Source organism: Felis catus, chromosome B1 (genome assembly GCF_018350175.1).
Source record: "Felis catus isolate Fca126 chromosome B1, F.catus_Fca126_mat1.0, whole genome shotgun sequence".
NCBI lineage: Eukaryota > Metazoa > Chordata > Mammalia > Carnivora > Felidae > Felis > Felis catus.
This window is the reverse complement of record NC_058371.1, coordinates 22,942,170-22,964,585: the sequence shown is the minus strand read 5'-3', so window position 1 is coordinate 22,964,585 and position 22,416 is coordinate 22,942,170. Positions and strand designations below refer to the sequence as shown.

Genomic DNA, 22,416 nt, shown 5'->3' with positions numbered 1-22,416 from the left:
ATGGATATATATATATACACATTACCATCAGTATACCATGTATATACTGTGTGTGTTTATGTGTGTGTATGTATGTGTATATATATGTATGTATACATACATACACACACACATACAGACCTACCATCAGTCAGTGGACATTTGGGCTCTCTCCGTAGTTTGGCTGTTGTTGATTATGCTGCTGTAAACATTGAGGTGCATGTACACCTTTGATTCTGTATTTTTGTATCCTTTGGGTAAATAATAGTGCATTTGCTGGATTGTAGGGTAGTTCCATTTTTAGTTTTTTGAGGAGCCTCCATACTGTTCTCCAGAGTGTCTGCACCAGTTCCTACCAACAGTGCAAGAGAGTTCCCCATTCTCCACATGTTCTCTTGGTTTCCATTTGTGTGGAATATCTTTTTCCATCCCTTCTCTTTGAAATTATTTGTCTCCTTGATGCTGAAGTGAGTGTCTAGGGGGCAGCATTTAGTTGAGTCTTCTTTTTTTATACCTTTACCCACTCTATACCTTTTGAATTACATTTAAAGTAATTATTGATAGGTAAGGACTTATTAATGGCATCTTAATGGTTTTCTGGCTAGTTTTGTAGTTCCTTCCTGTATAAATTGATGCTTTTTTACAGTCGTTGCTTTGATTCCCTTCTCTTTTTCTTTTGTATGTTTTGTATAATTTTGTTTCGTGGTTACCATGAGGCTCACATAAAACATCTTAAAAATATAATAGTCTATTTTACATTGATAATTTAACTTCAGTTGTATACTAAAACTACCTTTTACTTTTCCCCCCACACATATCTTCATTCTTGAGGTCACAGTTTACCTCGTTTTATATTGTTTGTCATAGGTTTTCATAAGTTATTTAAGTTATTAAATATTTAAGTTATTAACATTTAAGTTATTAACATGCTACCATAATATAGTATTAGAAAATTATGAATTTGAGTATATATTTACCTATGCCAGTGCTTGTTTCATCTTGTGTGTTGCTAATAAGTCTGTTAATTTTGGCATTTCTTACAAGGCAGGTCTAGTGGTGATGAACTCCACTCCTTGTTTGGAATTTTTCTATCACTGATTCATTTCTGGAGGACAACCTTACTAAGTAAGATATTCTTGGTTGAAAGTTTTTTCCTTTTAGTATATTTAATATATCATTCTACTCTCTTGTCTCACAAGGTTTCTGATAGCTTAAGGGTGGGTTCACTTGCATGTGATATTTTTTTGTTTCTGTTTTAAAAATTTGCCATATTTAATTTTAGACAGTTTTATTATAATGTAATTTGGAGAAGATCATTTAGGGTTGAAATTTTATGAAAACCTATGAGCTTCAAGAACTTGTATTTTCAAACGTCTCCCCACATTTGAGGCATTCTCACCCATTATTTCTTTAATGTTTCTGCCCCTTTCTCCCTCTCTTCTCATTCTGAGACTCTAGTAAGATCGGTTTTTTTTCACTCTTTGTCATTTTTTTTGTCATTGTTCTCTCCTGTCTAGATAATTTCAAGTGATCTGTCTTCTACTTTGCGAATTATTTCTGATTGATCCAGTCTACTACTGATATTCTCTATTGCATTTTTCATTTTATATATCCTATTCTGTTTAGTTCCTTCTTATGATTCCTATCTCTGGTAAACTTCTCACTTTGTTCATGTGTTGCTTTTCTTACTTTGTTGAATTATCTTTAATGTGTTACTTTGTAGTTCACTGAGCTTTCTTAAAACACATACTTTTAATTCTTTATTGTACAAATCATAGCTCTTCATTTCTTTGTTGGTCAGTTACTGGACAAATTACAGTTTTCCTTCGGTGGTATCATGTTTCCTTGATTTTTCGTGTCCTTGAAGTTGAAGTCTTCATACTTGAATATTCATCTCTTCTAATCTTTACTGACTGGCTTTGGGGAAGAAATTCCTCCTTTGAGTTATGTTAGGGAATTCTGAGGCTTTCTCCTATCTTTCTTGTGAACACACCTGCTCTATACTTCTTGGTGCCTCTGAGGTGGGGGGATTCGGGTTTGTATATCTTCCTCTTGATCCTGCAAAACTAGAATGCTCTAGTTTGTGTCCTTTCTCCTCATGCTGCAGAGTTGGGCTGGCTCTCTGCGTTTGTCCAATTGTTATCTGAAAGGCTTACTTTCACTGCCAGCAGAGTGTGCACAGGGGGACAGCCACAGGACAGAGGGTGTGCAGAGGCTGCACGTGGAGCATGAAGGGTGCCTCTGGGCCTGCTGGGGGGAATCCACAGGTGAAGTGTCTTCAGCAACTCACTGGCGGGCTTCCTGATGGATTCCATGAAGTGGTTATTAGGATCTGCGTCCTTTTGATGTGTTCCGTTCCGAGGCCTGGTTGCTGTTCTCCCATAGGTCCACTGCCCCCAACTTGTGCAGTATATGACTCAGTATTCTGGATGGTATAAGATTTGTGTCTCTTCTCAGTGTCCTACATAGCTGGGGAAGCTGGGTGCTCACTAACACACTCTCGCTTTCCCCTCTGGGAGAAATCACAGAGAAGTTCTCTCAGGACACTGAGCTGTGCCCCCTGGGCGGAGTGAGCTACGAAATTGAAACCGTTTGTCTTACCCTCTTCAGTGCATCCAGTATTTCATTTTTAGTGTTTTTCCAGTAGTGCTGGCATTTCTCAGTTGGACTCAGCTTCCACAAAGGCACTCTTGTTCATAGGCAATTGTCAAAATCCATGTTTTTTTGGAGAGAGAATGGTAGAATGCTCTTATTCTGCCATGATGATGATATCACTTACACATAATCAAAAGTTCTTAAAAAGTCAGTACTGTCAATTTTATTATACAAAAAACAAGTTTCTTGGAAAATATCAACTGAAATTATGTCAGGAAGAAATATAAATTCATAGTATACCAGTAAGCATTACATAAGGTGAAGTATTTGCAAATCATCCTTGAAAAATGAAAAAGTCCAGTAGCTTCTAAGTCATTTTTTGGCAAGGATACGTGAAGGAATTATGCCAGTCAGTCAACTCATTCAGAAGAGAGTAAAAGGGAAAACTACCCACCTTCTTTAATGAGGTTCTTGTTTGTATTCTTCATATGAAAGTGTTTCTTTGGAGCATGATTGCAGGTCCGAAAATTTCCACTTACCTCTTGGAAACGAAGCACATGACAGAGAACTAAAAACCTATGTCAAGTTAAATTCCAAGTGACTGGAAGACAGAAAAATCTGATACATTCCAATCTGTCTGCACATTTTTTCAACAGCTACTGAAACCACAACCACTATAAGACGCTCTTTTTCATAAGGATCCTTTGTTATTGAGAAGAGCAGAAAGTGCTAAGGGGCATAGTGTTAGTGGCAGATGTCAAAAATTGGCAAGAAATATTTTCCCCCAGAAAATGAGGACCCTGTCCTGAGAAGGAAGAGTTGTGATTGGGACCTTACTTCGCTACAGAAGGTGAGTGCCGAGGAACAAAAGGTGGCAGAATTCAAAGTACAGGCAAAGATCCACCCAGTAAAATGAGTGGCTTACCTTGAGATACTGATTGTATTTCTTGGTGGCAGTGACTCATGAAGAAATCAAGGGGAGTAAAGATTTAATGGAAGAAGTCCATCTGAGAGATAAAGGAGGTATGGCTACACAGAGGTGTCATATTTTAAAGAAATGGCCAGTTTTCATAACAACAAAAAATTGAACCACTGAGCTATGTAGTCTCTTGCTTATAGCCACTTCACTAGTTCAGGAAAAATGGGTGCTGTTCAAATATGAGCAAAATCAGAGCAATATCAACAAAGAATTTAACACATTGTCTGTACATATCTAGTGCAAGAAAATAATTTGCAAATGGAGCAACTGTTCCTACAGAAAAGTTTTTCCTAGGGAAAACCTACCGGAAAAATTTGCCCGGAAAGTTTAGCGAAATTATAAAAATCACTCTAGTAGGGATAATGAAATACTTGCAGGAAAGACCATAAGGCTAAGGATGAGAATTTCGAGATGGCCAGCAAATAGGAAAGGTGGCATGGCATATGTCAAATCTTGCTTAGGAACATGGAAGCAAGATTTTTTTTCTCTTTAATTTTTTTCCAAATTCAGCTGTATATGAAATAGCGAAAGGTTGTAGGAATGGGTGATTAAGCCATAGGGGAAGTAGAAATTAATGGAAAACCATCACAGCAAGGGTGTAAAGTAGAAATAGTGTCACTAACGCCATAGACATTACTTAACATTCATCATTTATGATTTTAGAAAGTTAAACTATAGGGGCTCAGTTGGTTGGGTGGCTCAGTCGGTTAAACGTCCGGCTTCAGCTCAGGTCATGATCTCACAGTCTGTGAGTTCGAGCCCGCTTCGGGCTCTGTGCTCACAGCTCAGAGCCTGGAGCCTGCTTTGGATTCTATGTCCCCCTCTCTCTCTGCCCCTCCCCTGCTCATGCTTTGTCTCTCTCTGTCTCAAAAATAAATAAAAGCATTAAAAAAAAAAGTTAAACTATAAATACAAGTGAACTTTATTAACTAGGTAAAGGATATCTTAAAATCTCTAGCAAATATCTTATGTAGTGATACTTTAAAATAAAGCCTATAATTACCTACTATTCATCATTTTATTAGTGGTCTTAGTCAAAGCTTAAGAACAGAAGAAAGAAATGCAGGGAGTAAATAAATCTAAATGACTTGTCATATTTACTTATGACTTTCCACATGGAAAATTCATCACCATTTATGGAGAACCAATAATAAAATTATTACTAGAGTTGGAAGAGTTAATGTCCAATAATTAGGAATTTTATACAGGAAGCAATTTGATATATAATTGAAAATAAAATCTTTAACAATAGGAAGAAGAAATGTTTGGTACTTAAATCTAACAAAAGATGTATAAAATTTAACAGTAGAGTATCAAAATTGAAACTATATACATGTATATATTTATAGCTAATGTTGGTTTCTGCCTTTTGTCTTCATGTAGTATTCCCTCATCCTTCTATTTTTATTTTCAACAAATCAGTGGTCTTTATGACTGAGTTGGATGCGATAGGACAGATTAAGAAGACCAGGCACATCACCTTATAGCAAACGTCTTCTGCAATAATATCTAGAGTCTAGAAATTCAAACAGAACCCCTGTAACCTTCTAGAACATACTTAAAAATACCTCTATGATAAATGGAGAGAATATAAATGTGGCTTTTTTAAAGTTTAATATTTGGTCACTTTTGATAATTGAGTCATAATGGATGAATTATACTGTAATATAATTGGATACTAGAGATGATCTCAATCACCTTATTAAGTTTAAAAGTGTTGTGGGTTTTTTGCTCAGGCTAGTTTTCAAGTTGCTTCATTCAGTAAAGCTACCCAGGTTTTTTGATGAAAGTATAGTATGTACTTTTTTCACTGTTATGGTAAAATTAAAACTTCTTTAGTATTTAGTGTCTTACCAAATCTTGTCACTGCTTCAGTCTATCAAAACACTGACGGTCTCTCTGAATTATAGTCAGTTGACAATAGCATGCCTTCATTTTTCTCTCCAGAATTACTGTTAGAAGCTAGTATTAATCATCATTACTATTGATTGAATTTTTCCTTCTTTGGGATATGTTGTATGTACCTATTCCTTACAATAACGATGAAAAGGGATTTACATTCTCCTCCTTGTACAAACAGGGAAACTAAGATTCAATAAACTCATTTTGCTAGCTCACATAGCTAGAAAATGATTAACTAGGACCTGATCCCACTTGTCTGACTTCAAGTTCTGTATTCTTACCACGATGCGGGGCGTCTCATAATGTGGGCATATAACTCATGTTGGTTGTTTAAACCAGTGCATGTAGTGAGCCATTATGACTGCAGGTAAATGCCTGAGAATATTTATATGGTGCATAAATGTTAAATACTCGAACAGTCAGTTTTCTTGCATCCCCTGCTACATCATGCAGATTTTGCATTTCTGCTTTGAATCCTTGGAAGCTAATTACCTTGGCATAGCAGAAAATAGTCTAACATTCACAAACACATACTTGAGAAGGAATTCTTGGCAAGCATGCATGCTCACCAATGGAAGCCTTTTAGAAGTCAGTAACAGGCTGCAGAGAACAGACATGTTTTCAAACAGTGTGTTTTAAAACTACTCTGATGATGCAATGTTGAATTCAAAAAGCTCCTCTTGAAACTCCCCTTTTTCATTACTATAGAAATATACAAACTTGTGGTCTTTTCTTTAGCTACTGATGGCTTCTGGGAACTAATTTGAATCTTCTTTACCATTTTCTGCCTGATAGCCAGCACTTCCACTGCCAAACTTGACTCTTTATTTTTTTAAAAAGGGCTATTTTGAAGGATTTGTTCATTTGTTCACTTCCAGTCTTATCCAATTCTTAAGATACCCTTGCAAAGTTAAGAGTCTACCCAAAATGGCTAATCATGTATTCAGATTCTCAAACATTTGTCTATGCAAAATAACCACTATCCTGCTTTCCTTTGGGAAAGAGAATATGTATTTTGGTAATCTTTGGCAAAATATTGTCATCTGATGTATAGAAACTGATGAAAGCCCTGGATTACACAGGAAAGGAAAGCTCCTAAAATAAAAATAATGAATTAGATTAGAGCAGACCCCTCGTGTAATACCAAAGGTGCAGAATGTGAATAGAGAGAAAAAAGTTTGTTAAAGAAGCTCTCTGTCCATATAGCCACTTCTTAGTACAGAACAAGTCTGTGTACAGTGAGCACTTGTGTATTGAACCTCTGCAGAAGTACCTCCCAAGGGATTACTTAGTGTTACATATCTTTAGTTTGATGGACAATGTTCTATGTTCTATGGCTTGTGCTGTTTTCGTTGTTGTTGTTGTCTTTTTCATTATTATATTTACCTTATTGTATATGACTCACAGGTAGGCTAAGAATGAAGTTTTTGCAGGGGAAAAGAAGCTGTTCTTGGTGTTTTAGAGGGTATGAGAGACAAAATTTGCAATTTCCTTATATAGAGAGAGATATGCAAATATTTAAAAAGTGAATATTAGAGCTTCTGATTCCGAACTGAAAAAAGTAGGGAAAGGAGTATTCATAAGTTCTTCCTGATCTTGAAAGAAAATGCTGTGAACTCCTGTTTGTACGTGATGATGATTGTTTATAGAGCAGAATAAGTTCTGGTTCTGGTTTTACTCCGTTTTCCCTTCCTCCACCCCGCAAAGGAAAAGCAATGATAGACAATAAGCATATACATTACCTGTTTTATGATGAGTTTAAAGTGGAATGGTTGAGTAAAATATTGAACTACACTGGTACATAACTTTAAGGAGTATAATATAGATCTATAGTTTATGGTTTTCAGAAATAAATGTTGACTTGGAATATCAAAATGAGTTAAAATGTTATGTTTTATAGCTCATAGCGCAGATCTTCTTGGCAACCTAAAGCTCTTTATAGATGGCTGTCATTTCAAAGCAGAAATAGAAGTGTGATGAGTAGTTATATTGATTGCATATACAAAGAAAAATATCCTAAGAATTTGCAATTAAAAACATGAAAGATAAACATCATTTAAAAAAATCTAATAACCAGACTTTATTATCACAGTAAATCTTGGTAGGACAGAAGCTGTTTTGTGCCTTTTAACACTGATGTTCTGTATTATAAGATGATTCACATACCTTAATGTGCTTCTGTCTCAAAGAAATTATATCAGTTTAATTATGTAAGTTTTGTGAAAAACTTAAGCTTGAAATTAATATAAATTATTACACAGTTTTCACATTCTTGAAGAGTTGTTTGGTGCCTGCACATTGTGTTGTATCAGTAGAAACGTATTTCTTATGCACATTCAAAACTGTAAAGCAGCTCTGACCTCAGAATGAACGCCTTTACAAATTTATTTGAATAAAATTATATAACTTCTAATATTGTGCAGATACTGTCTCTGTGGTTTATTACTTTGTTCTCCTTACAAGTGAGAAGCAAATAAGTGCTGCTAATATTTTTTTTTTCCAATGAAGCATCTGTTGTTTGAAGATGATTCTAAACATAAATAGTTTGAGTCATTTGAAGATGGGTATGTCTGTTTGCAAATAGATAGTTTCTATATATGGTCCCACGTATACTTTTGTATTGGAGTTTTGGTAACAATGTAACGAAAAGAATTAATATATTTTTTGTGTATATTTTTCCTAATTTTCTATAATGAAGACCGACAATGCCTTCCATAACTCAAAAGAGTATCTTAAAACTACTCAGACATGGATGGACCTCCTTTTTCTTTCTTTCTTTTTCTTATTTTCTTCCTCCTCTTCCTCTTCCTCCTCCTTTTTTTTTTTTTGATGTTGTGTGGTTGCCTGAGTCTTTTGCTTATTATAAAGTCATAATTAAATAAGCTTCACTATGAAGATCCAATACTTGGAATGACTGCCTAGTTTCTGTATTCCATTCCATGCTAATGGTATTCCACTCAGTAGTGGTTATAAGTAATATTTATTGAGACAGTGATCCTCAATGCAGGATTCCTTTCCATGAAATAAAATATTTAGTCTTAAGAAAAACTATACAGATGCTCTTTTCACAGAAATTTATGGCATTTCTAGGCCATGGCTAGGACTACTGCATTTTCTTTTATTTTCTTTCTTTTTTTTGGGAAACTTACCTAATTTACATTTCATTCAATTTTAGAATAAATATTTATGTTTCAGTATATTCACCTCTTCTCTGTTAATTCATGTTTAGCCATTTATTGACCATTCAACAAGAGTTTGAAAGCCTGCTATGTATTAAGAACTGTGAAGAACGATGTGGATATAAAATGATAGGACAAGGGGCACCTGAGTGGCACAGTCAGGTGAGCATCCAACTTCTGCTCGGGTTGTGATCTCATAGCTTGTGAGTTTGAGCCCCACATCGGGCTCTTTGCTGTCAACTCAGAGCCCAGTTCAGATCAGGTGTCCCCCTCTCTCTCTGCCCCTTCCCTGCTCATAGTCGTCCCCCACCCCTGCAAAATAAATAAAAGGACAAGATAAAAAAGTTTAGGATATAGTTCTTGCCCCTAGAGACCTTACTTGTCTAATGATGGAGGAGAATCAACAGGATATAAATGCTCTGACTAAAATGTGTCCAAAATCTTGGTTTTCTAAGATGGTACTATTTTTTTTTTTTTTTTTTTTGGCTATCCAGGAAAATGTGGCATCCAAAATGCTTTCCAAAGGGACTACCAAGTTTTCTTTGATTATTGAACTGCAGCAAATATCTGAGTAGCTTTTTTACTGTTTCAGAACATTACCCTTTTTTTAAATTTTTATTTGAGAGAGAGAGAGAGAGCGCGCGCGAGAGCGCACAGATGCTAGTGGGGGAAGGGCAAAGATAGAGGGAGAGAGAGAATCCCAAGCAGGTCCACACTGTCAATGCGGAGCCCGACACAGGGGTCGAACCCATTAACTGTGAGATCATGACCTGAGCTGAAATCAAGAGTGGCTACTTAACTGACTGAGCCACCCAGGCGCCCCTCAGAGTGTTACTCTTTAGTCTCACTTTTGGCTTGAAGTCAGCCAATGCTCAAAAAAAAAAAAAAAAAGCTTCCGGTATTATATGAAAGTTTGGACACCTGAATGTACTGTTGATTATACTTTATTTTACTATATTATACTTGCATTCAGTTTTTTCCTTCCATTTCAGTGTCTGATCACTCCAGTTTGTTACTGTGTTTCATGGCTATTTTGATGTTAAAGAACTACAGAAGACGAAAACTTTTGATACTAACAGATAGTCTGGCTTGTTAGATGAAGCACCAACCAAAACATGGGTCTATAGGCTATTCATCTATTGCTGAATATGAAATTAGATGGCTTTCAATTTAGTAAGTTGGTCAAATCTGCCTTCTCAGGTAACTGTTTATATTTCCATGGGGTATTAAATATTCTTACGTGTTACAAAAGGATCCTCTCTGACAGTTGTGAGTATTGTGGGTGAGTGTGTGTGAGTATTATAAGCCAAAGGAAAACAAACCATAGTGTGGGAGATGCAGGAGAGAAGCATCAAAGGAAAAGACTTCTAAAGGAAAGGGCTGGAGAAGGTGCAAGGCCTTAGGACATGTTTACACAGCTGAACGAGGCTGATGCTCGTAAGGAACACCTAGAGCCATTAACATTTGTCCAAGGCCGCACCTGACCCTTCCTACTGTTATAGAAACCATTGACTCAAAATTCAACCTTGAAAAGCTAAACCATTAGACTCATTAACACACTTGCTTAGCTGACTTTATGCACGTAGTCTTTAGCAATTATCCTAATAAAAAGAAGCTTCATTCTGGAGTCGGGGCCTCATTCTGACTTGAGCATGAGGATCTTCACTTAACTGAACTTTGTTTGCGGACTCATCTTTTGCGAGTCTGGCCATACTTCCAGCAACACCACAGGATATTTATATGCCAAGTAAATCAAAATTTGACTTTTGCTTTTGGGTGACAAAAGTAGCTTAATGCAGGCCGGTGCTTCTATTTAAAATAATTTATAAAGCTAACTAAAATAAACGAATCATCTCTTTGATTCATGGAGAGCTACTTAGGTAATGAGAACTAAAGGGTCTCATACTTTGATAGGGAAGGAACCTTGGACCAGTCATCCTGCCAGGGCAGCCCTGGCACCAAGCACCCTATGGACTTCACCTGGCACATGCCCATTCCAGCTCAGGCTGTCCCTCCAGGGGGGCTTCAGTGCAGAGGGCAGCCCAAGAGTCCCCGTCTGCACCTGTTCCTGCTGGCCAGTCAAAGCCATCAGGCACGTGCAGTCTACAAAGTTCCTACAGGAGACCCTCCTTCAAAATTCAGAGATAGCTGTGCATAATTCATAAAAATAGATACAAAGTCAAGCAAAGTGAGAGGAGTATGTTTTAAACAAAAGAACAAGGTAAAACCTCAGAAAAAGAACTAAAACAAAATGGAGATGTACAATCCATCTGATAAAGAGTTTAAAGTAATACTCGTAAAGATGCGCATCATAGAAGAGGGAGTGAACTTAGAACTTCAACAAAGAGAAATATAAAAAAGAACCGGTTAGAACTGAAGAAAACAGTAGCTGAAATGAAAAATACACTAGAGGGAATAAAACGCAGATTAGAGGCCAGAAGGGGGAGTGGCAGGATATATTTAAAGTGCTGAAAGGGAAAAACTTACTCTACCCAGCATGGTTGTCATTCAGAATTGGAAGAGATAAAGCACTTCCTAGGGTCATGGTCTCAGGGTTTGTGAGTTTGAGCCCTGCATTGGGCTCTGTGCTGACAGCTCAGAGCCTGAAGCCTGATTCAGATTCTGTGTCTCCCTCTCTCTGTCCCTCCCCTTCTCATGCTCTCTCTCTCTCAAAAATAAATATTAAAAAAAAAAAATTAAAAAAGAGCTTCCTAGATAAGAAAAGGCTAAAGGAGCTCATCACCACTAAACAAGCCATGTGAAAAATGTTGAAGGGTTTCTTTAAGTGGAAAAGAAAAGGCCATAACCAGAAATAAGAGCATATTATGAAAGAAAAATGTCACTTCTACAGGCAGATATACAGTCAAGACAATAAATGAACCACTTAAAAAGTTAGTTGAAGGTTAAAAGACAAAAATAGTAAAATCTATTACAACTACAACAACTAGTTAAGGGACACACAAAATAAAAATGTCAAGATGACAAAAACAAAACATGGAGAAGAGGGGAGTAAAGAAATTATCAGCTTAAAATAGACTGGTGTGTATATATGTATATATAATCTCAATGTATATGAAACTCATGGTAACCAAAAACCTACAACAGATACACTAAAATAAAAAGAACCAATGCATAACACTGAAGGAAACTTATCAGTTGATAAAGGAAGTGACCAAGAGAAGAAACAGAGAACTACAGAAACAACCACAACACTATTAACAAAATGGCAATAAGAACACACCTATCAATAATTACTTTAAATGTAAATAGACTAATCAAAAGACATAGGATAACAGAATGGATATAAAAAAAAAAAAGCCAAACAAACAAAAAACCAAGACCCATTTATATGCTGCCTACAAGAGACTCACTTCATATCTAAAGACACAGAATGAAAATGAAGGATTAGAAAAAGATATGCTATAGAAATAAAGAGAAAGCTAGTGTAACAATACTCATATCAGACAAAATATACTTTAAAACAAAGACTGTAAAAAAGACTGTAAAAAAAGACAAGGGCATTACATAATGATAAAGGGGTCACTTCAAGAAGAGGATATAATAACTGTAAATATATATTCAGCATAGTCACTGAAATGTATAATGCAAATATTATCAGACATAACAGAAATTGACAGTAATATGATACTAAGGGACTTTAATGCCCCACCTATATCAATGGATAGGTCATCTCGATAGAAAATCAATAAGGAAACTTTGGCCTTGATTGACAGACCAGAAGTGCTTAATAGACATGTACAGAATATTTCATCTAAAAACTAGAGAATACGTGTTCTTTTCAAGTGCACACAGAACAGTCTCCAGATCACATTAGGCCACAAAAGAAGTATAAAATTCAAAAAATGAAATCATCAGGTATTATTTTTGACCACAATGGGATGTCTCGAAGTTAGTTACAAGAAGAAAACTGAAAAAAACACAATACATGGACACTAAGTGATGAAGAAATCACACCATGAGACAAATGGAAACAAAGCTTTTCAAAACCTACCGGAAGCACCAAAAGCCACTGTAAGAGGGAAATTCATGCCACCACAGGCCTATTTAAGAAACAAGAAAAATCTGAAACATTCTTAACTTTAAACCTAAAAGAACTGAAAAAGACGAGCAAACAAAGCACAATGTTAGTGGAAGGAAGGAAATGATGATCAGAGTGGATTAAATGAAATAAAGATTTAAAAACTACAGAAAAGATCAATGACACTAAAAAGTAAATAAAACTAGGGGCAACTGGGTGGTTCAGTTGGTTGAACATCAACTCTTGGTTTCAGCTCAGGTCGTGATCTCACGGTTTGATGAGTTTGAGCCCCGTGTTTGACTCCACTGACAGTGCGGAACCTGCTTGGGATTCTCTCCATCTCTCTCTCCTGCCCCTCCCCAGCTTGCTCTCTCTAAAATAAATAAAACATAAAAATAAAATTAAAAAAAAACTAAAAGAGTCTTTGAGAAGATCAACAAAATTGATAAACCTTTAATTAGACTCAAAGAAAAAGAGATTGACCAAATAAATCAGAAATAAAAGAGAAGTTGTAACTGACACCACAGAAGTACAAACGATCATAAGAGATTACTACACACAATCATATGCTAATAAACTGAACAATTTATAAGAAATGGATAAATTCCTAGAAATTCCATCAGTCTTTGAAGACTGAATCGTGAAGAAATAGAAAATCTGAATAGACGGATTACAAGTAATGAAATTGAAGTAGTAATTTTAAAACTCTCAAAAAACAAAACTCGAGGACCAGATGGTTTCACAGGTGAATTTTACCCAAATATTTAAAGAAGAGTTAGGACCTGTGCTTCTCAAATTATTCCAAAAAATTGAAGAGCAAGGAAAGCCTCCAAATTAATTCTGTGAGGGCAGCATTACCCCGATACTGAAACCAGACAAAGACACTACAAAAAAAAGGAAACTATAGGTCGTCTCTCATGAATATAAATGCAAAAATCCTCAATGAAAATTAGCAAACCAAGTTCAACAATACATTTAAAAGTGTTATACATCACAGTTGCAAGTGTGAGTTATGCAGGGAAGCAAGGATGGTCACCATATGCAAAACAGTTAATGTGATATTTATAACACATTCACAAGAGAAAGGGTGAAGCCCATGTTGTCATCTCAGTAGATGCAGAAAAAGCACTTTAAAGGGCAACATTCTTTCATGATAAAAACTCAGCAAAGTTGGTTTAAAGGGAACATATTTCAACATAATAAAGTCAATATATGACAAACCCACAGCTAACATCATACTTAGTAGTAAAAACATGAAAGATTTTTCCTCGAAGATGACAAAGAAGACAGAGATGCCACTCTTGCCACTTTCATTCAATGAAGTATTGGAAATGCTAGCCACAGCAATTAGCCAAGATAAATAAAAGTAAAGAAGAAATAAAACTATCATTTGAGTTGATACAATACTGTATGCAGAAAATCTTAAAGCATCCACCAAAAAACTATTAGAACTAATGAATGAATTCAATAAAGTCCTAGGATGAAGTTAGTGTACAGAAATTGTCATATTTCCATACACTAATAATGAGCTACAGAAATAGAAATTAAGAAAAAAAATCCGATTTATAATTGCATTAGAGAGAATAAAATACCTAGGATAAAAATTAACCAACATGGTAATTCTGAGGACTATTTAAGACGTTGATGAAGGAATTGCGGAAGACACAAATAAATGTAAAAATATTCTGTGCTTATTGAATAGAAGAATTAATTTTTCTAAGATGCCCATACTTACCCAAAGCAGTCTACACAGTGCAATTCCTATGAAAATACCAATGGCATTTTTCACAGAACTAGAACAAAGCATCCTAAAATTTCTATTGAATCACAAAAGACCATGAATAACCAAGATATTGGCATAAAAACAGGTGCCTAAGCCAGTGGAATAGAACACAGAGCTCAGTAAATAATCCACACATAAATGGTCAATTAATCTATGTATGAAGGAGGCAAGAATGTACAGTGGGGAAAAGACAGTCTCTTCAGCAAGTGGTCTGGGAAAACTGGGCAGCTACACACAAAAGAATGAAACTGGAAGACGTTCTTACACCATACACAAAAATAAACTCAAAATGGATTGAAAACTTCAATGTAAGATCTGAAACCATAAAACTCATAGAAGAAATCATAGGCAGTAAGGTGTTGGACATCAGTCTGAGCAAATTTTTTGGATCTGTCTTTTCAAGCAAGGGAAGCAAAATAAACAATTAAAATTAAATTAAAATAAACAAATGGGATTTCAGCCTTTCTTCTGCACAGCAAAGGAAACTAGTAGCAAAATAAGAAGGCAACCTACTGAATGGGAGAAGTTATTTGCTAATCATTTACCTGATAAGGGCTTAATATCCTAAATATATGATGATCTTACACAAGTTAGTATCAAGAAAACAATCCAATTAAAAAATGGGTGGAGGACTTGAATAGACATTTTTACAAAGAAGATAGATTGTGAACTACAATAAATTAAAAGATACAGATTGTCAACAGCACATTCAACAATGTTCAACATCACTAATCGAAGAAATGCAAATCAGAACCATAATGAGCTATCAGCTCACACCTGTCAGATTGGCTATTATCAAAAAGACAAAAAGTAACAAGTGTTGATGAGGACACAAAGAAAAGGAAACCCTCATATAGTGCTGGTGGGAATGCAAATTGGTATGGTCTCTATGGAAAACAGTATGGATGTTCCTCCAAAACTTAAATATAGAAATACCAGATGATTCAGCAATCACACTTCTGAGTATTTATCCAGTGAGAAAGAAAACACTAACTTGCAAAGATCTATATACACTTGTATGTGCATTGTGGCATTATTTACAATAGCCAAGATATTTAAGCAGCCTAAAGAGATGAATGGATGAGGAAGATGTGTGTGTGTATATACTGGAATGTATGTTTATTATGCATATATAATATGTGTATATATATATATAATATATATAATATGGATGTATACATTATACGTGTATGTAAACATATATGTAATGGAATGTATATATAAATACTGGAGTATTACTCAGCATATGCATCCCTTTGTTATCACAACATTCTTTAAAATAGCAAAGATACGGAAGTAACCTAAATGCCCATTAATAGATATGTGGATAAAAAAGAAGTGGTGTATATATTCAAGGGAATATTACTTAGTCATAAAAAGAATGAAATCGCACCATTTGTGACAAAATGGATGGGCCTAGAGGCTATTATGCTGAATAAGTCAGAGAGAAAGGTACCATATGATTTTGCTTATATGTGGAATCTAAAAACCAAAACAAATGAACAGGCAAAACAGATACAGACTGGCAGATACAGGAAACAAACCGGTTCCCAGAGGGAGATGCCGGGTGACATGCATACTAAATCAGGGGGATTAAGAGGTCAAAACATCCAGTTATTGAGTTAGTCATGAGGATGTAGTGGACAGCATGGGGAATACAGTAAGCAAAATTGTAATGACTTTGTATCTTGACCGATGTTAACTAGATTTTGTTAGGATCACTTCGTAATGTATACAAATATTGTATTACTCTGATGTACACTTGAAATTAATAGGAATTGTATGTCAATTATACTTTTTAAAAATGAGGCCTAGTAGAATTCATTTGGCTTCTGTGCAGCCGCTTTTATACTGGAGCCAATTGCTGATTTGGGCAAGAATTGAAAATCCAGTCCAGGTCCCAGCAAAGGGGTACTGTAGAGAAACGGAAAAATAAGCACATCTTTTGGTACAAATTTCATTATTCTCAAGCACACTCCGGTTGTTTGCTGATGGAGAGTGGCTGAAAGCCCTAAGCATCAAGTCTCAAAAGCAGAGTATTTTTCAGTCTTGTGTTTAAAACGGATGTGGGAGCCACCTGTCTTTGAAAATCCTGTCTGAGTTCAGTCAAGAGAGATGGCACTTTATCAGGGCCATTACCCGTGACTCAGTCATTACATTCCCTGATTGGATTAAGGCGATTACACTTTACTAATAAATTTGACAGTATTAAAACAGAAATTAGACCATTTTATCCATTCATCAGTTGATGGACACTTGGGCTGTTTCCATTAATTGTCTATTGTAGATAATGCTACTATAAACATTGGGGTGCATATATCCCTTTGAATTAGTATTTTTGTATTCTTTGGGTGAATACCTAGTAGTGCAATTGCTGGATTGTAGGGTAGTTCTCTTTTAAATTGGAGGAACCTCTATACTGCCATACTGTTTTCCAGAGTGGCTGCACCAGTTTACATTCCCAGCAACAGTGCACAAGGTTCCCCTTTCTCCACATCTTCGCTGATACCTATTGTTTCTGATGATGTTGATTTTAGCCATTCTGACAGGTGTGAGGTGATACTCGTAGTTTTGATTTGTATTTCCCTGATGATCAGTGATGCTGGACATCTTTTCTTATGTCTGTTGGCCATGTGTATGTCTTCTTGAGAAAAATGTCTATTCAAGTCCTCTGCCCATGTTTTAATTATTCATTTGGGGGGTGTTGCATTTGGTAAGTTCTTTATATATTTTGGATTCCAACCCTTTATCAGATGTGTCATTTGCAAATATCTTCTCCAGTTCCATAGTTGCCTTTACTTTAGGTTTGTTGATTGTTTCCTTCGCTGTGCAAAAGCTTTGTATTTTGATGAAGTCCCAATAGTTTATTTTTGCTTTTGTTTCCCTTACCTCAGAAGTATCTAGCAAGAAGTTACTGCGGCCGCTGTCAAAGAGGTTGCTGCCTATGTTCGCCACTGGAATTTTGATGGTTTCCTGTCTCACATTTAGGTCTTCAATCCATTTTGAATTTATTTTTGTGTATGTTGTAAGAAAGTGGTCCACTTTGAATCTTTGGTATGTTGCTGTCCAGCTTTTCCAACATCATTTGTTGAATATTTTTTCCTGCTTTGTTAAAGATTAATTGACCATACAGCTGTGGGTTCATTTCTGGGTTTTCTATTTTGTTCTGTTGATCAGTACCATACTGTTTTGATCACTACAGCTTTGCACTATAAATTGAAGTCTGGAATTGTGGTGCCCCCAGCTTTACTTTTCTTTTTCAAGTTGCTTTGGCTATCTGGGGTATTTTGTGATTCCATACACATTTAGGATTGTTTGTTTTAGCTCTGTGAAAAGTGCTGGTGGTATTTTGATAGGGATTGCGTTAAATGTGTAGATTGCTGTGGATAATAGAGATGATATAGACACTTTAACGATATTTGTTCTTCCAGTCCAATCCATGAGCATGAAATGTCTGTTTCTTTATTTCATCTTTGATGTCTTTTAAGAGTGTTTCATAGTTTTCAGAGGCTACAGGTCTTTCACCTCTTTGATTAGATTTATTCCTAGTTATCTTCTATCTTATTTGGTGCAGTTGTAAATGTCTTTCTGCTGCTTCATTATTGGTGTATAGAAATGTGCCAGGTTTCTGTACGTTGATTTTGTATTCTGCAAATTTGTGTATCAGTTCTAGCGATTTTTTTTGGTTGAATCTTTTGGGTTTTCTACGTACAGTATCATGTCATCTGCAAATAATGAATGTTTGACCTCTTTGCCAGTTTGGGTGCCTTTTATTTATTTTTGTTGTCTAATTGTTGTAGGTAGGAATTCCAGTACTATGTTAAATAACAGTGGTGAGAGTGGACATCCCTGTTGTGTTCCTGACCTTAGAGGAAAAGCTCTCAGTTTCTCCTCATTGAAAATTAATATTAGCTGCAGGTTTTTCACATATGGACTCTATTATGTTGAGGTATGTTCTTGCTAAACCTACTTTGTTGAGAGTTTTTATTATGAATCGATTTGTACTTTGTCAAATGCTTTTTGTGTATCTAAATGATCATATGGTTCTTATTTCTTTTATTAATGTTGATTGATTTGAGAATAAATGAGCTTTTAAGTATTGCTGGATTCTTTTGGCTATCATTTATTAAAAATTGATGTGTTTCTGTTCATCAGAGTTATTGGTCTGTAGTTCCCTTTTTTATTGTAGTCTTTATCTGCTTTTGGTATCAGGGTAACGTTAGGCTCATAGAATGACTTTGAAAGGTATCCTTTCTTTTCTATTTTTTTGGAATAGTTTGAGAAGAATGGATATTAATTCTTCTTTAAATGTATGGTGGAATTCACCTGAGAAGCCATCTGGTCCCGGTCATTAGTTTGTTGGGAATTTTTTGATTACTGATTCAGTTTCTTTGCAAGTTATTGATCTGTTCCAATTTTCTCTTTATTCCTGTTTGTTTTGGTCATTTATGTTTCTAGGAACTTATCCATTTCTTCCATGTTGTCCAATTTGTTGGCATATAGTTTTTCATAATACTCTTATATGGTGTTGGTTGTTATTTCTCCTCTCTCATTTATGATTTTATTTATTTGGTTCCTTTCTCTCTTTGGTAAGTCTGGCTGGAGGTTTACCAGTTTTATTGATTTTTTTTTTTTTTTCAAAGAACCAACTCCTGGTTTCATTGATCTGTTCTATTGTTTTTTTGTTTTGTTTTGTTTTTAGTTTCTAGATAATTATTTCTGCTCTGATCTTTATTATTTCCTTCCTTTCGCTGGCTTTAGGCTTCTTTTATTATATTTTTTTCCTAACTCCTGTAGGTATAAGGTTAGGTTCTTTGAGATTTTTCTTGCTTCTTAGGGTAGGCCTGTATTGCTATATAATTCCCTCTTAGGGCCACTTTGTTATATCTCAAAGGTTTTGGACTTTTGTGGGTCCCCCCCCCCCTTCATTTGTTTCCTTGTATTTTTAAAAAATTTCTTCTCTGATTTCCTAGTTGACCATTCATTGTTTAGTAGCCTGTTTTTTAACTTCTATATATTTGTGGTCTTTCCAGATATTTTCTTTTGGTTAACTTCTGATTTCATAGCGTTGTGGTCAGAAAAATTGCATGGTATGATTTCAGGTTTTTGTATTTATGGAAGCCTGATTTGTGACCTAATCTGTGATCTACTCTGGTGAATGTCCCATTTGTACTTGAATGTGTATTCTGCTGTTTTAGGATGGAATGTTATGAATATATCTGTTATGTCCATCTAGTCCAGTGTGTCATTCAAAGCCATTGGTTCCTTGTGTATTTTCTGTTTAGATGATGTATTAATTTAAATGGTGTGTTAAACTCCCCTACTTTTATTGCCTTACTATCGATTACTTCCTTTTATGTTTGTTACTGTTTTATATATATGGGTGCTCCCATGCTGAACACGTAAGTATTTACAATTATTATATCTTCTTGTTGGATTGTCCCCTTTATTGTGATATAGTGCCCTTTGTCTCTTAGTACAGTCTTTGTTTCAAAGTATAGTTTATCTGATAAAAGTATTGCTACTCTAGTTTTATTTTGACCTCCATTTGTGTGATAAATGTTTCTCCATACCCTCACTTTCAGTCTGTAGGTGTCTTTAGGTCTAAGATGATTCTCTTGTAGGTAGCATATAGATGGATCTATATGTGTATCTATAGTGTTTTTTTTTAACCCATCGTGACACCTTATATTTTTTGATTGGAGTGTTTAGTCCATTTACATTCAAAGTAATGATAAGTGTTTATTGCCATCTTAATACTTGTTTTGTTGTTTCTGGAGATTTCTGTGACCCTCTCTTGTTTCTGTCACTTTTGGTCTTTCCTTTCCACTCTGAGTCCCCTTTAGTATTACTTGCAGGGCTGATTTAGTGATCATGAACTCCTTTAGTTTTTGTCTGTGAAACTCTTTATCTCTCCTTCTAAACTTAATGACAGCCTTGCTGAATAGAGTATACTTGGCCGTAGATTTTTCCCACTCAGCACTTTGAGTATATATACCATGCCACTTCCTTCTGGCATGCCAAATTTCTGTTGAGAAATCTTCAGCAGTCTTACCTTGTAAGTTAAGGACTTCTTTTGTCTTGTTTGTTTTAAGACTTTTTCTATACCAGTATATTTTGCAAATTTAATTACAGTATGTCTTGGTATTGGCCTCCATTTATTGAGTTTGATTGGAGTTCTCTGTGCCTCCTGAATCTGGATGTCTGTTTCATTCTCCAGATTAGGGAAGTTTTCTGCTATTATTTTTTGAAGTAAATTTTCTGGCCCCTTTCTCTCTCTTCTTCTGGGACTCCTATAATATGAATGTTATTACATTTGATGGAGTCACTGAGTTCCCTAAGTCTGTTCTCATGTTCCATAATTCTTCTTCTCTCTCTCTTTTGTTCACCCTTATTTTCCATCATTTTATCTTCTAGTTCACTAATTTGTTCCTCTACTTCTTCCAGCCTGCTATTCATTGCATCAAGCCTGTTTCCAATCTTGGTCATCACATTTTTCATCTCTCAGGGATTCTTTTTTTAACTCTTTTATCTCTATGGTAAGGGTCTCCCTGATGCCTTTTATTCTTTTCTTAAGCCCAATGAGTTGCTTTAAATTCTCCATCAGGCAGATGGAGCTGTTTTGCTTAGCTCTCTGGCTGTCGCCTTATCTTGTCCTTTCCTTTGGGATAAATTCCTCTGTCTTGGCACTTTGGTCTAAGTCTCTGCCTTCATCTGTGTATTAGAAAAGCCCATTATGTTTTCTGCTGTTCAGTATAATGGCCTTATGAAGAGGAGATCATGTAGCACTTTAAGGAGTGTCTCTGGTGTGTGGTGCGTGCACTCTGCTGTTGTATTGTGGCTGCTCTAGCCTTCAGGCTGGTCGTCTGCAGAGGCTCTCCTTGCCTGCTGTGGGCAGTGTTTGGTCCTTGGCCTAAATGTGGCAAGTTTTTACTCTGGTGAAATGAGACCGGACGCCAACCCTACCAGAACTGAAGCCCTGCAGAACTCTCTGTTTGGGGGACGTGGTGTGAGCAGGGATTTGTGCTGGTCTGGGGGAGGGGGCCCGCTCCATTGGAACCGAGGCAAGCTTGACCGAGAAAGGCAGTCCCACCAGAGTGCAGGGGTGTGGGGCTTGGTGTAAGCAAGGTAAGCAGTCAGTATCAGAGCTGCGCTGCTTCCAGCAGGTGGTGTGTGTTTATGCTGAGGGGTGATGGAGGAAAATGGCTCCAGCCAGGTTGTTTGCCTGCCTTCTCTCCAGGAACAGGAGAACTCTATCTCAGCCAAGTCCTCTGACCTTTACAGCTCTAGGCTTTAGGTCTCACTGTTGCAAGAACTCAGGAAATTCAGTCCCTCTTGTTTTCTAAGCTAATGACTTTGGAAAACCATTCTCCTTGTTTTTTCCCCCTTTTCACGCTTGCTTACCCTCCCTCCCTCCCTTTCTTCCTCTATCCCCTTCTCTCGCTCTCGCTCTCGCTCTCGCTCTCGCTCTCACTCTTTCCTTCAGTATGACCTCTTCTCTCCCTTTAGTTGTGGAGTTCTGTCAGTCTTCAGGTCAATTTTTGGGGTATTCAGGATGCTCTGATAGTTAATCTAGTCATGTTCATGGGATGAGAAGAGCCTAGAGTCATCCTCCTCCACTGCCTTCTTCTCTGAGTTGAGGTCTGTATATTTAAATGGGTTAAAAACATTCTTCATCTTCACTATTTTATAATATATATAATTGCCTTCAACTATGAATCTAGGTGGTTAATAACCTATGCTTTGGACTGTCTTTGGTTAGGACATATCAGATTGCCATTATGCCAGATGCTTTATATATGTTATTGAATTTAATTATTAACATTTTTTAGCATGATTTTTATGCCTATTTTATAGATAAATATGAGAAGCCAGAAAACAAATAACTTACCCAAAGTCCCACAGTTAGTAAGTGAAAATCATGCCAATGGGTGAACTGATACATGATTTTTAAATTTAG

The 22,416-nt window shown here is 36.1% G+C and overlaps 1 protein-coding gene across 9 annotated transcripts in view; it reads left to right on the top strand.

Annotated features, from left to right (window-relative positions):
* Positions 1–22,416, top strand: part of TUSC3 (tumor suppressor candidate 3) — a 284,190-nt gene that overhangs the window by 149,712 nt on the left and 112,062 nt on the right. The window lies entirely within an intron of this gene.